This window comes from Balaenoptera musculus, chromosome 9, assembly GCF_009873245.2.
Source record: "Balaenoptera musculus isolate JJ_BM4_2016_0621 chromosome 9, mBalMus1.pri.v3, whole genome shotgun sequence".
NCBI lineage: Eukaryota > Metazoa > Chordata > Mammalia > Artiodactyla > Balaenopteridae > Balaenoptera > Balaenoptera musculus.
In genome coordinates this window covers 23051985-23064866 of record NC_045793.1, presented here as the reverse complement: position 1 = coordinate 23064866, position 12882 = coordinate 23051985, and positions in this window count along the sequence as shown.

Genomic DNA, 12882 nt, shown 5'->3' with positions numbered 1-12882 from the left:
ATATAAAAATTAATTCCAGATGGAACAAAATTGAAAGATAAAACAAGGAAACCATAAAAGTACTAGAAAAATGCACTAGTAAAAAGTATCCTAATCTCAAGTAGGGAAGACTTTTCCAAGCACAGTACAAATAAAATCCAGAAGCCTGGGCACTAGTGGAAGGGTGTACACTGTTACAGCCTTCAAGAGAAGGATTTAGCAATTCAAATCCAAAAACTTACAGATATGAACCTCTCACCTACTATTCTACTTCTAGGAATTTATTCTAAGGAGATCATCATGGATATACACAAAGATTTACCTAGTATTTATATTGTTTCAAATGATGAAAAATTAGAAAAATCCTAGTGTCTTCTAATTGTCAACTGGTTAAATCAAACAGAACAAATCCACACCAACCAAAGATAAGGGGAACATTGGGACTTCCCTGGTGGTCCAGTGGTTAAGACTCTACGTTTCCAATGCAGGGGGTGAGGGTTTGATCCCTGGTCGGGGAACTAAGATCCCACATGCCATGCGGTGAGGCCAAAAAAAAAAAAAATTAATATACACTATTCAACAACTTGCCTTTTTTGCTTATAAATATATTTTTGACATAATTCCATATAAGTTCATAAAGACCTATATCATATCTTTTTAATGGTTGCATAGTATTCCATTGTATAGCTCTATCATAATTTGTTGAATAAGTTTCTTATCGATGAGCATTTATTGGTAACCTAAGTATATGTACTGACACGGAAAGGTGTCCAAATGATATCTATATAGAATGTATATATATTTCTTTTCCTTTCCAGCTCTAAAAATGTATGACTGTGTGTAGATCCACTTTTAATTTAGAGTTGCATGGTTTGGCTCTTAATTATAAGCTATATTATAATTATACTTTTAATGTATACATGTTAATTGCATCTCTCCATCTACTGTAAATTGTAAGCTCTTTGGAATGAGGGATTATCTTCACTTCTGTGTTTTCCAAAATGCCTATAAAAATGTTTGGCACTCACTTTGGAAAACAACTTGGCAGATCCTAAAAAAGTTAAACATAAGAGTTACCCTCTGGCCCAGCAATCCACTCTTTTACTTACTTAATTCATTAAGTTTAAATTTTGAATATGATTCAAAATTTCTATGTCTCTTTTACATCAACTATAGTTTTTTTCTTTTTACCTTTTGACCCCCTTTGCCCAAGTAATAATTTTTTTTAGCAAATCAGGAGGTTTTTTATTCTTCGAAAAAAAGTTTCTTGACATTTAAAAAAAAATCTTGATGAAGATCTTGAAAGGAAATTTCTAATTGCAAGTAATGTCACTGTCATCTTTTTAAATTTTTTGATTCTGTAAACTTTATATACAAATGAAGCAACCGCTAAATTCCACAGCTTTAAAAATTAAATACCTATTACCATCGTTTGACAATTTCATCGAGAGAGTATAGATGAGAGCTTAGCCAAAAATTAAAAACACATCTTTTTGGATTTGGATTTTCTCAGGGGAAATAGCCCACAACACTGCATCTTCTGTTTGAGCATATATGGCATCTCCCCTGAGCCTGGTCTTCTCCACATATGATAGGAATAAGTGTGGAAAAGTAAATGTAGCAAGTATTTGTTTTAGTGAAACCTTTAGAACCTATGTCTGAGGCTAGATTGGACACTAAGCCCAGGGACTTATAAAGGCCAAGCCTGTGCTCTGAGGTTTCAACCCTTGATATTCCCTATGAGTTGAGAAAAATAATGATTTCGCCTTTGTGGGTGTGCAAATTTATGTGTTTTTTCTCATTTTTTAATTGAAGTATAGTTGATTTACAATGTTGTGTTTGTTTCATATGTACAGCATAGTGATTCAGTATTTTTGCAGATTATACTCCATTATAAGTTATTACAACGTAATGGGTATAATTGCCTGTGCTATATAGTATATCCTTGTTGCTTACTAAATATATTTTTTAGTTAAAAAGTAAGTTGGACAGTATGTATAGTCTGTCTAAAATTTTGTAAAAGAAAAAAATAAGCTGATTAATATATACACAGAAAAAAAATTTCTGACAAGATGTATATACCCAACTGGTAATAATCATCAGAGATACAGATTGGCACAGGGCAGGGGGCAACATGAGAGGTAGTCTCATTTTTGCTATAATTTTCAGCAATATTTGAATGTTTTTACTATGAGAATATTATTTTAGAAGCAGAAAAATATGTAAAAAGTATACAAAGGTAATATAGGAGTGTTCCTTATAATATGCTTTGAAATAGTGAAAAATTGGATGTTATATACAAGGGATTGGTTAGATAAATTATAATATATCCATATCATGGAATATAATTTAGCTCTCCCCCAAATATAGTATCATCTCACACTTATAAAAGTAACCAATAATAACAGTATGTTTTTTTTTTTTTAAACATCTTTATTGAAGTATAATTGCCTTACAATGGTGTGTTAGCTTCTGCTTTATAACAAAGTTAATCAGTTATACATATACAATATGTTCCCATATCTCTTCCCTCTTGCATCTCCCTCCCTCCCACCCTCCCCATCCCACCCCTCTAGGTGGTCACAAAGCACCAAGCTGATCTCCCTGTGCTATGCGGCTGCTTCCCACTAGCTATCTATTTTACATTTGGTAGTGTATATATGTCCATGACACTCTCTCACCCTGTCACATCTCACCCCACCCCCCCCCCCAATCCTCAAGTCCATTCTCTAGTAGGTCTGTGTCTTTATTCCCGTCTTGCCACTAGGTTCTTCATGGCTTTTTTTTTTTCCTTAGATTCTGTATATATGTGTTAGCATACTGTATTTGTTTTTCTCTTTCTGACTTAACTTCACTCTGTATGACAGACTCTAACTCCATCCACCTCATTACAAATACCTCCATTTCATTTCTTTTTATGGCTGAGTAATATTCCATTGTATATATGTGCCACATCTTCTTTATCCATTCATCTGTCGATGGACATTTAGGTTGCTTCCATGTCCTGGCTATTGTAAATAGAGCTGCAATGAACATTTTGGTACATGACTCTTTTTGAACTATGGTTTTCTCAGGGTATATGCCCAGTAGTGGGATTGCTGGATCGTATGGTAGTTCTATTTGTAGTTTTTTAAGGAACCTCCATACTGTTCTCCATAGTGGCTGTATCAATTTACATTCCCACCAACAGTGCAAGAGAGTTCCCTTTCCTCCACACCCTCTCCAGCATTTATTGTTTCTAGATTTTTTGATGATGGCCATTCTGACCGGTGTGAGATGATATCTCATTGTAGTTTTGATTTGCATTTCTCTAATGATTAATGATGTTGAGCATTCTTTCATGTGTCTGTAGGCCATCTGTATATCTTCTTTGGAGAAATGTCTATTTAGGTCTTCTGCCCATTTTTGGATTGGGTTGTTCGTTTTTTTGTTATTGAGCTGCATGAGCTGCTTGTAAATCTTGGAGATTAATCCTTTGTCAGTTGCTTCATTTGCAAATATTTTCTCCCATTCTGAGGGTTGTCTTTTGGTCTTGTTTATGGTTTCCTTTGCTGTGCAAAAGCTTTTAAGTTTCATTAGGTCCCATTTGTTTATTTGTGTTCTTATTTCCATTTCTCTGGGAGCTGGGTCAAAAAGAATCTTGCTGTGATGTATGTCATAGAGTGTTCTGCCTATGTTTTCCTCTAAGAGTTTGATAGTGTCTGGTCTTACACTTAGGTCTTTAATCCATTTTGAGTTTATTTTTGTGCATGGTGTCAGGGAGTGTTCTAATTTCATACTTTTACATGTATCTGTCCAATTTTCCCAGCACCACTTATTGAAGAGGCTGTCTTTTCTCCACTGTATATGCTTTCCTCCTTTATCAAAGATAAGGTGACCATATGTGCTTGGGTTTATCTCTGGGCTTTCTATCCTGTTCCAGTGATCAATATTTCTGTTTTTGTGCCAGTACCAAACTGTCTTGATTACTGTAGCTTTGTAATATAGTCTGAAGTCAGGGAGCCTGATTCCCCCAGCTCCATTTTTCGTTCTCAAGATTGCTTTGGCTATTCGGGGTCTTTTGTGTTTCCATACAAATTGTGAAATTTTTTGTTCTAGTTCTGTGAAAAATGCCAGTGGTAGTTTGATAGGGATTGCATTGAATCTGTAGATTGCTTTGGGTAGTAGAGTCATTTTCACAATGTTGATTCTTCCAATCCAGGAACATGGTATATCTCTCCATCTATTTGTATCATCTTTAATTTCTTTCATCAGTGTCTTATAATTTTCTGCATACAGGTCTTTTGTCTCCTTAGGTAGGTTTATTCCTAGATATTTTATTCTTTTTGTTGCAATGTTAAACGGGAGTGTTTTCTTAATTTCACTTTCAGATTTTTCGTCATTAGTGTATAGAAATGCAAGAGATTTCTGTGCATTAATTTTGTATCCTGCTACTTTACCAAATTCATTGATTAGCTCTAGGAGTTTTCTGGTAGCATCTTTAGGATTCTCTATGTATAGTATCATGTCATCTGCAAACAGTGACAGCTTTACTTCTTCTTTTCCGATTTGGATTCCTTTTATTTCTTTTTCTTCTCTGATTGCTGTGGCTAACACTTCCAAAACTATGTTGAATAATAGTGGTGAGAGTGGGCAACCTTGTCTTGTTCCTGATCTTAGTGGAAATGGTTTCAGTTTTTCACCATTGAGGACGATGTTGGCTGTGGGTTTGTCATATATGGCCTTTATTATGTTGAGGAAAGTTCCCTCTATGCCTACTTTCTGCAGGGCTTTTATCATAAATGGGTGTTGAATTTTGTCGAAAGCTTTCTCTGCATCTATTGAGATGATCATATGGTTTTTCTCCTTCAATTTGTTAATATGGTGTATCACATTGATTGATTTACGTATATTGAAGAATCCTTGCATTCCTGGGATAAACCCCACTTGATCATGGTGTATGATCCTTTTAATGTGCTGTTGGATTCTGTTTGCGAGTATTTTGTTGAGGATTTTTGCATCTATGTTCATCAGTGATATTGGCCTGTAGTTTTCTTTCTTTGTGACATCTTTGTCTGGTTTTGGTATCAGGGTGATGGTGGCCTCGTAGAATGAGTTTGGGAGTGTTCCTCCCTCTGCAATATTTTGGAAGAGTTTGAGAAGGATAGGTGTTAGCTCTTCTCTAAATGTTTGATAGAATTCACCTGTGAAGCCATCTGGTCCTGGGCTTTTGTTTGTTGGAAGGTTTTTAATCACAGTTTCAATTTCAGTGCTTGTGATTGGTCTGTTCATATTTTCTATTTCTTCCTGGTTCAGTCTCGGCAGTTTGTGCATTTCTAAGAATCTGTCCATTTCTTCCAGGTTGTCCATTTTATTGGCGTAGAGTTGCTTGTAGTAATCTCTCATGATCTTTTGTATTTCTGCAGTGTCAGTGGTTACTTCTCCTTTTTCATTTCTAATTCTATTGATTTGAGTCTTCTCCCTTTTTCTCTTGATGAGTCTGGCTAATGGTTTATCAACTTTGTTTATCTTCTCAAAGAACCAGCTTTTAGTTTTATTGATTTTTGCTATTGTTTCCTTCATTTCTTTTTCATTTATTTCTGACCTGATCTTTATGATTTCTTTCCTTCTGCTAGCTTTGGGGTTTTTTTGTTCTTCTTTCTCTAATTGCTTTAGGTGCAAGGTTAGGTTGTTTATTCGAGATGTTTCCTGTTTCTTGAGGTAGGCTTGTATTGCTATAAACTTCCCTCTTAGCACTGCTTTTGCTGCGTCCCATAGGTTTTGGGTCGTCGTATCTCCATTGTCATTTGTTTCTAGGTATTTTTTGATTTCCCCTTTGATTTCTTCAGTGATCACTTCGTTATTAAGTAGTGTATTGTGTAGCCTCCATGTGTTTGTATTTTTTACACATCTTTTCCTGTAATTGATATCTAGTCTCATAGCGTTGTGGTTGGAAAAGATACTTGATACGATTTCAATTTTCTTAAATTTACCAAGGCTTGATTTGTGACCCAAGATATGATCTATCCTGGAGAATGTTCCATGCGCACTTGAGAAAAATGTGTATTCTGTTGTTTTTGGGTGGAATGTCCTATAAATATCAATTAAGTCCATCTTGTGTAATGTATCATTTAAAGCTTGTGTTTCCTTATTTATTTTCATTTTGGATGATCTGTCCATTAGTGAAAGTGGGGTGTTAAAGTCCCCTACTATGATTGTGTTGCTGTCGATTTCCCCTTTTATGGCTGTTAGTATTTGCCTTATGTATTGAGGTGCTCCTATGTTGGGTGCATAAATATTTACAATTGTTATACCTTCCTCTTGGATCGATCCCTTGATCATTATATAGTGTCCTTCTTTGTCTCTTATAATATTCTTTATTGTAAAGTCTATTTTGTCTGATATGAGAATTGCTACTCCAGCTTTCTTTTGATTTCCATTTGCATGGAATATCTTTTTCCATCCCCTCACTTTCAGTCTGTATGTGTCTCTAGGTCTGAAGTGGGTCTCTTGTAGACAGCATATATATGGGTCTTGTTTTTGTATCCATTCAGCCAGTCTGTGTCTTTTGGTGGGAGCATTTAATCCATTTACATTCAAGGTAATTATCGATATGTATGTTCCTATTCCCATTTTCTTAAATGTTTTGGGTTTGTTATTGTAGGTGTTTTCCTTCTCTTGTGTTTCTTGCCTAGAGAAGTTCCTTTAGCATTTGTTGTAAAGCTGGTTTGGTGGTGCTGAACTCTCTCAGCTTTTGCTTGTCTGTAAAGGTTTTAATTTCTCCATCACATCTGAATGAGATCCTTGCTGGGTAGACTAATCTTGGTTGTAGGTTTTTCTCCTTCATCACTTTAAGTATATCCTGCCACTCCCTTCTGGCTTGCAGAGTTTCTGCTGAAAGATCAGATGTTAACCTTATGGGGATTCCCTTGTGTGTTATTTGTTGTTTTTCCCTTGCTGCTTTTAATATGTTTTCTTTATATTTAATTTTTGACAGTTTGATTAATATGTGTCTTGGCGTGTTTCTCCTTGGGTTTATCCTGTATGGGACTCTCTGTGCTTCCTGGACTTGATTAACTATTTCCTTTCCCATATTAGGGAAGTTTTCAACTATAATCTCTTCAAATATTTTCTCAGTCCCTTTCTTTTTCTCTTCTTCTTCTGGGACCCCTATAATTTGAATGTTGGTGTGTTTAATGTTGTCCCAGAGGTCTCTGAGACTGTCCTCAGTTCTTTTCATTCTTTTTTCTTTATCCTGCTCTGCAGTAGTTATTTCCACCATTTTATCTTCCAGGTCACTTATCCTTTCTTCTGCCTCAGTTATTCTGCTATTGATCCCTTCTAGAGTATTTTTAATTTCATTTATTGTGTTTTTCATCGTTGCTTGGTTCCTCTTTAGTTCTTCTACATCCTTGTTAAATGTTTCTTGCATTTTGTCTATTCTATTTCCAAGATTTTGGATCATCCTTACTATCATTATTCTGAATTCTTTTTCAGGTAGACTACCTATTTCCTCTTCATTTGTTAGGTCTGGTGTGTTTTGACCCTGCTCCTTCATCTGCTGTGTGTTTTTCTGTCGTCTCATTTTGCTTATCTTACTGTGTTTGGGGTCTCCTTTTCACAGGCTGCAGGTTCGTAGTTCCCGTTGTTTTTGGTATCTGTCCGCAGTGGGTAAGGTTGGTTCAGTGGGTTGTGTAGGCTTCCTGGTGGAGGGGACTATTGCCTGTGTTCTGGTGGATGAGGTTGAATCTTGTCTTTCTGGTGGGCACGTCCACGTCTGGTGGTGTGTTTTGCGGTGTCTGTGGCCTTATGATTTTAGGCAACCTCCCTGCTAATGGATGGGGCTGTGTTTCTGTCTTGCTAGTTGTTTGGCATAGGGTGTCCAGCCCTGTAGCTTGCTGGTCGTTGAGTGAAGCTGGGTCTTGATGTTGAGATGGAGATCTCTGAGAGATTTTTGCCATTTGGTATTACGTGGAGCTGGTAGGTCTCTTGTGGACCAGTGTCCTGAAGTTGGCTCTCCCACCTCAGAGGCACAGCCCTGATGCCTGGCTGGAGCACCAAGAGCCTTTCATCCACACAGCTCAGAATATAAGGGAGAAAAAAATAGAAAGAAAAAAAGAGGATAAAATAAAATAAAATAAAAAATAAGAAAAAAAATTATTAAGAGTAAATGTATTCAGAAAAAAATTTTTTTTAATTTTTTAAAAATAGATTTATTAATTTTTTATAGTAAAAAATAAGAAAAAAATTTTTAAGAAAAAAATTTATTAAGAAAAAAAATTTTAATTTTTTAAAATAAAAAATATGAAAAAACTTATTAAAAATTTTTTTAATTTCTAAAAATAGAAAATACAGAAAAAATTATTAAGAAAACATATATTAGGAAAAAAAAATTTTTTTAAGTAAAAAAAAAAAAAAAATGGACGGACCTAACCCTAGGACTGATGGTGAAAGCAAAGCTATACAGACAAAATCTCACCCAGAAGCATACACATATGTGTTCTGGTGGATGAGGTTGAATCTTGTCTTGTGAAGCACACTCACAAAAAAAGGAAAAGGGGAAAATTAATATATCCTGCTCCTAAAGTCCACCTTTTGAATTTGGGATGATTCATTGTCTATTCAGGTATTCAACAGATGCAGGCACATCAAGTTGTTTGTGGAGCTTTAATCCGCTGCTTCTGAGGCTGCTGGGGGAGATTTCCCTTTCTCTTCTTTGTTCGTACAGCTCCCAGCGTTCAGCTTTGGATTTGGACCCGCCTCTGCATGTACGTCGCCTGAGGGCGTCCGTTCCCCGCCCAGACAGAACAGGGTTAAAGGAGCAGCTGCTTCGGGGGCTCTGGCTCACTCAGGCCGGGGGAGGGAGCGGTACAGAGGAGGCGGGGCGAGCCTGCGGCGTCAGAGGCGTCGTGACGTTGCAGCAGCCTGAGGCGCGCCGTGTGTTCTCCCGGGGAAGTTGTCCCCGGATCACGGGAGCCTGGCAGTGGCGAGCTGCACCGGCTCCGGGAGAGGCAGTGTGGAGAGTGACCTGTGCTCGCACACAGGCTTCTTGGTGGCGGCAGCAGCAGCCTTAGCGTTTCCTACCAGTCTCTGGGGTCCGCGCTGATGGCCGCGGCTCGCGCCCGTCTCTGGGGTCCGCGCTGTTAGCCGCGGCTCGCGCCCGCCTCTGGAGTTCGTCTAGGCGGCGCTCTGAATCCCCTCTCCTTGCGCGCCGCGAAACAAAGAGGCAAGAAAAAGTCTCTTGCCTCTTCGGCGGCTGCAGACCTCCTCTCCGGCTCCCTCCCAGCTCGCCGCGGCACGCCAACCCCTTCAGGCTGTGTACACGCTGCCAAACCCAGTCCTCTCCCTGCGATCCTACCGAAGCCCGCGCCTCAGCTCCCAGCCCCGCCTGCCCCAGCGGGTGAGCAGACAAGCCTCTCGGGCTGGTGAGCGCTGCTCGGCGCTGAGCCTCTGTGCGGGAATCTCTCCGTTTTTCCCTCTGCGCCCCTGTTGCTGTGGGATCTGCGCTGATAGCCGCGGCTCGCACCCGTCTCTGGATTTCGTTTAGGCAGCGCTCTGAATCCCCTCTCCTTGCGCGCCGCGAAACAAAGAGGCAAGAAAAAGTCTCTTGCCTCTTCGGCAGCTGCAGACTTTTTCCTGGACTCCCTCCCGGCTAGCACCAAAGCCCGAGCCTCAGCTCCCAGCCCCCGCCCGCCCCGGCGGCTGAGCAGACAAGCCTCTCGGGCTGGTGAGTGCTGGTTGGCGCCGAGCCTCTGTGCGGGAGTCTCTCCGCTTTGCCCTCCACACCCCTGTGGCTGCGCTCTCCTCCGCGGCTCCGAAGCTTCCCCCCTCTGCCACCCGCAGTCTCTGCCCGCAAAGGGGCTTCCTAGTGCCTGGAAACCTTTCCTCCTTCACGGCTCCCTCCCACTGGCGCAGGACCCGTCCCTATTCTTTTGTCTCTGTTATTTCTTTTTTCTTTTACCCTACCCAAGTACGTGGGGATTTTCTTGCCTTTTGGGAGGTCTGACGTCTTCTGCCAGCGTTCAGTGGGTGTTCTGTAGGAGCAGTTCCACGTGTAGATGTATTTCTACTGTATCTGTGGGAAGGAAGGTGATCTCAGCGTCTTACTCTTCCGCCATCTTGCCCCTACTCAGCAGTATGTTTTTATATAGCTCAAATTGTTAATTATCTCTAGGGATACCTTAACCTTCTGAGTTGTTTCTGTAATGTTTCAATTCTTAATGAGCAACATGAATTATTTCTGCAATTGGAATAAAGGACTATTTAATGCATATTGAAATTAGGGATTTTATAATATATTTTAGCTCTTAAGAATTAACTACCTCACCCTGTTATATCAGGTAAATCTATTGTTTAACTTTTATGCATTAGACTTTTGTATACATTTCCAGGAATGTATAATGTATTTTAGTTGAAGACTTTGTTTAGATATCACTTTTTTTTTTCTCTAGATCAGTGCTATCCAATAGAAATTTAATGCAAGTCACATATATCATTTAAAATTATCTAATAACTACATTTAAAAAAGTAAAAGGAAACAGGTACGATTAATTTTAATAATATAATTTATTAACCCAATATATCTAAAATACTATCATTTTGACGTGTAATGAATATAAAAATTATTAATGACATGTTTTACATTCTAATTTTCATACTAAGTCTTTGAAATCTGGTGTGTATTTTTATACTTGCAGTATATCTCAATTTGGATGCTAAATTTTCAACAGTTAAAATGTCCTACCAAAACATTACATTGTTTTTAAAGGAAGAATATTTTACACTGCTTCAGTTTTTAAATTTGAGTTAAGATTAATTAAAAATTTAAAAAATTCAATTCCCCAGTCACACTAGTCATATTTCAAGTGGTCAATAGCCACATGTGGCTGGTGGCTACATTCTTGAAACAGTGCAGATATAGAACATTTCCATCACTGCAGAAAGTTCTATTGGACAGTGCTAGTCTAGACATTGAGCTCTTGACTGATAAAATCTTATTCATCTTTGGAGTCCTACAACTTAACAGTGCCTGTCACATAGTAGGTATTCCATAAATGAGGGATCCATTCATGGAACCTGAGCTGGGGTGATCATAAATGGGAACCTGATGCAGACAGAGAAGGATGAGAAGACAGATCTTCACAATTTGGTGTTGGGTGGTTATCTTCCAGCTGAGGAAGGACAAAAGTTATTGTACTGGAGGTTTTTTGAGCTTGGTGTTGCAAACAGTAAATGATCTATGAATTCTATTTGTTCTTCCCAACTGACTTAATAGAAACAAGAATTTGTGTAGTGGACTTTTAGACCTAAGCAAGCACAAAGGCTGTCTTTGGAAGAAGGCCAGGGCCCAGTGTAAACTGGGTCCCACTGGATTAACATGGTGATTGTCTGCTGGTGGCAGGTGAGGGCAGCAGCGAACCAGCAGGGTGGTGAGCTTTGAGGAGCCCCAAAGTATGGGTAGGTGGGAAAATGAAGTATTAAGGTGAACCCAAATCAGGAACTCACAGACCAAAAGGAAAGCCAAGGCTACAAAGCACAGCATCAGGAAGGATGCGAAACCCAGTTGGGACCAAGGTATAAGGAAAGATGCCAGGACCTGTGGTTTCCCATCCCACCTTAGAGGGAGGTTTGGTCTTTTCTTTCTTTCTTTTTATGTAAATTATAAGCAAATTGAAGAAAATTAAAGTTACTGTTAACCACACAGAAGTGTATAGCCAAATCACTTGTTTAAATTTTTGGTGTATTTCCTTCCTATATCGTCATTATTTTGAATGCATGTTTTGTTTTGTAAGTGGATTCTAAAAAAAAAAAAACCACCTTAATATTCTGTAAACATCTTTCCATGTCTTTACATATTCTTAGTATTCTTATACATCATTTTAAAAAATTATTTATTTATTTATTTATGGCTGCGTTGGGTCTACATTGCTGTGGGCGGGCTTTCTTTAGTTGCAGCGAGCAGGGGCTACTCTTTGTTGCCGTGCGTGGGCTTCTCATTGCGGTGGCTTCTCTTGTCATGGACCATGGGCTCTAGGCGCGTGGGCTTCAGTAGTTGTGGCACATGGGCTTAGTAGTTGTGGCTCGTGGGCTCTAGAGCACAGGCTCAGTAGCTGTGGTGCACAGGCTTAGTTGCTCCTCAGCATATGGGATCTTCCCGGACCAGGGCTTGAACCTGTGTCCCCTGCATTGGCAGGCGGATTCTTAACCACTGCGCCACCAGGGAAGTCCCAAGAGTACTTTTCTAAAGACAGCTATCATCTTTCTCTTTCTGAATTACAGATTCCCCAGGGATAGGTTGATGAAGAGGTGTTTGGTCTAAAATGGTCTTTTCCTAGAACTGAGTGGAAATACCTTGGATGACTGGACAGCCCAGAGTGTTGGAGCAGTGACCCAGGGTCTGAGGATGCCTGCTCTACCCCTGATCACTCCTGAGGATTTGTGTAAGTCACTTCCCCTTTTGGGGCCTCATTTCCTCATCTGCAAAGCAAGGGGTCTTCAATGGTTTCTTTCCATCTGGAGATTTCTCAGTGAGTCTCAAAAACAGATTTTATTGCGGTTGATGGATAGGTTCATGATGTGGATTGTGGTGATGGTTTCATGGGTGTATACATATGTCAAAGCTTTTCAAATGGCATATTTTAAATATGTGCAGTTTATTGTATGTCATGTGTATCTCGATATAGCTTTCTAAAAAAACTTATTTTATCCAGCTTTCAGAATGATGAGGCGGTAGAAAGGATGCTACTCTATTCTGATAAGCATCTGTTTATATTGTCAGTAGCAGAGAGAAACAACAGTGATTTCTGGAGTTTTCCCTACAGCTTCCTACTAAGGCTTGTGCTTTCTCCTCCTCCAACTTCTTCTATTCATTAAAAAAAATTACTGATTTCATCCATTCCAGGAAATGTTGATTTTGTTCATCTC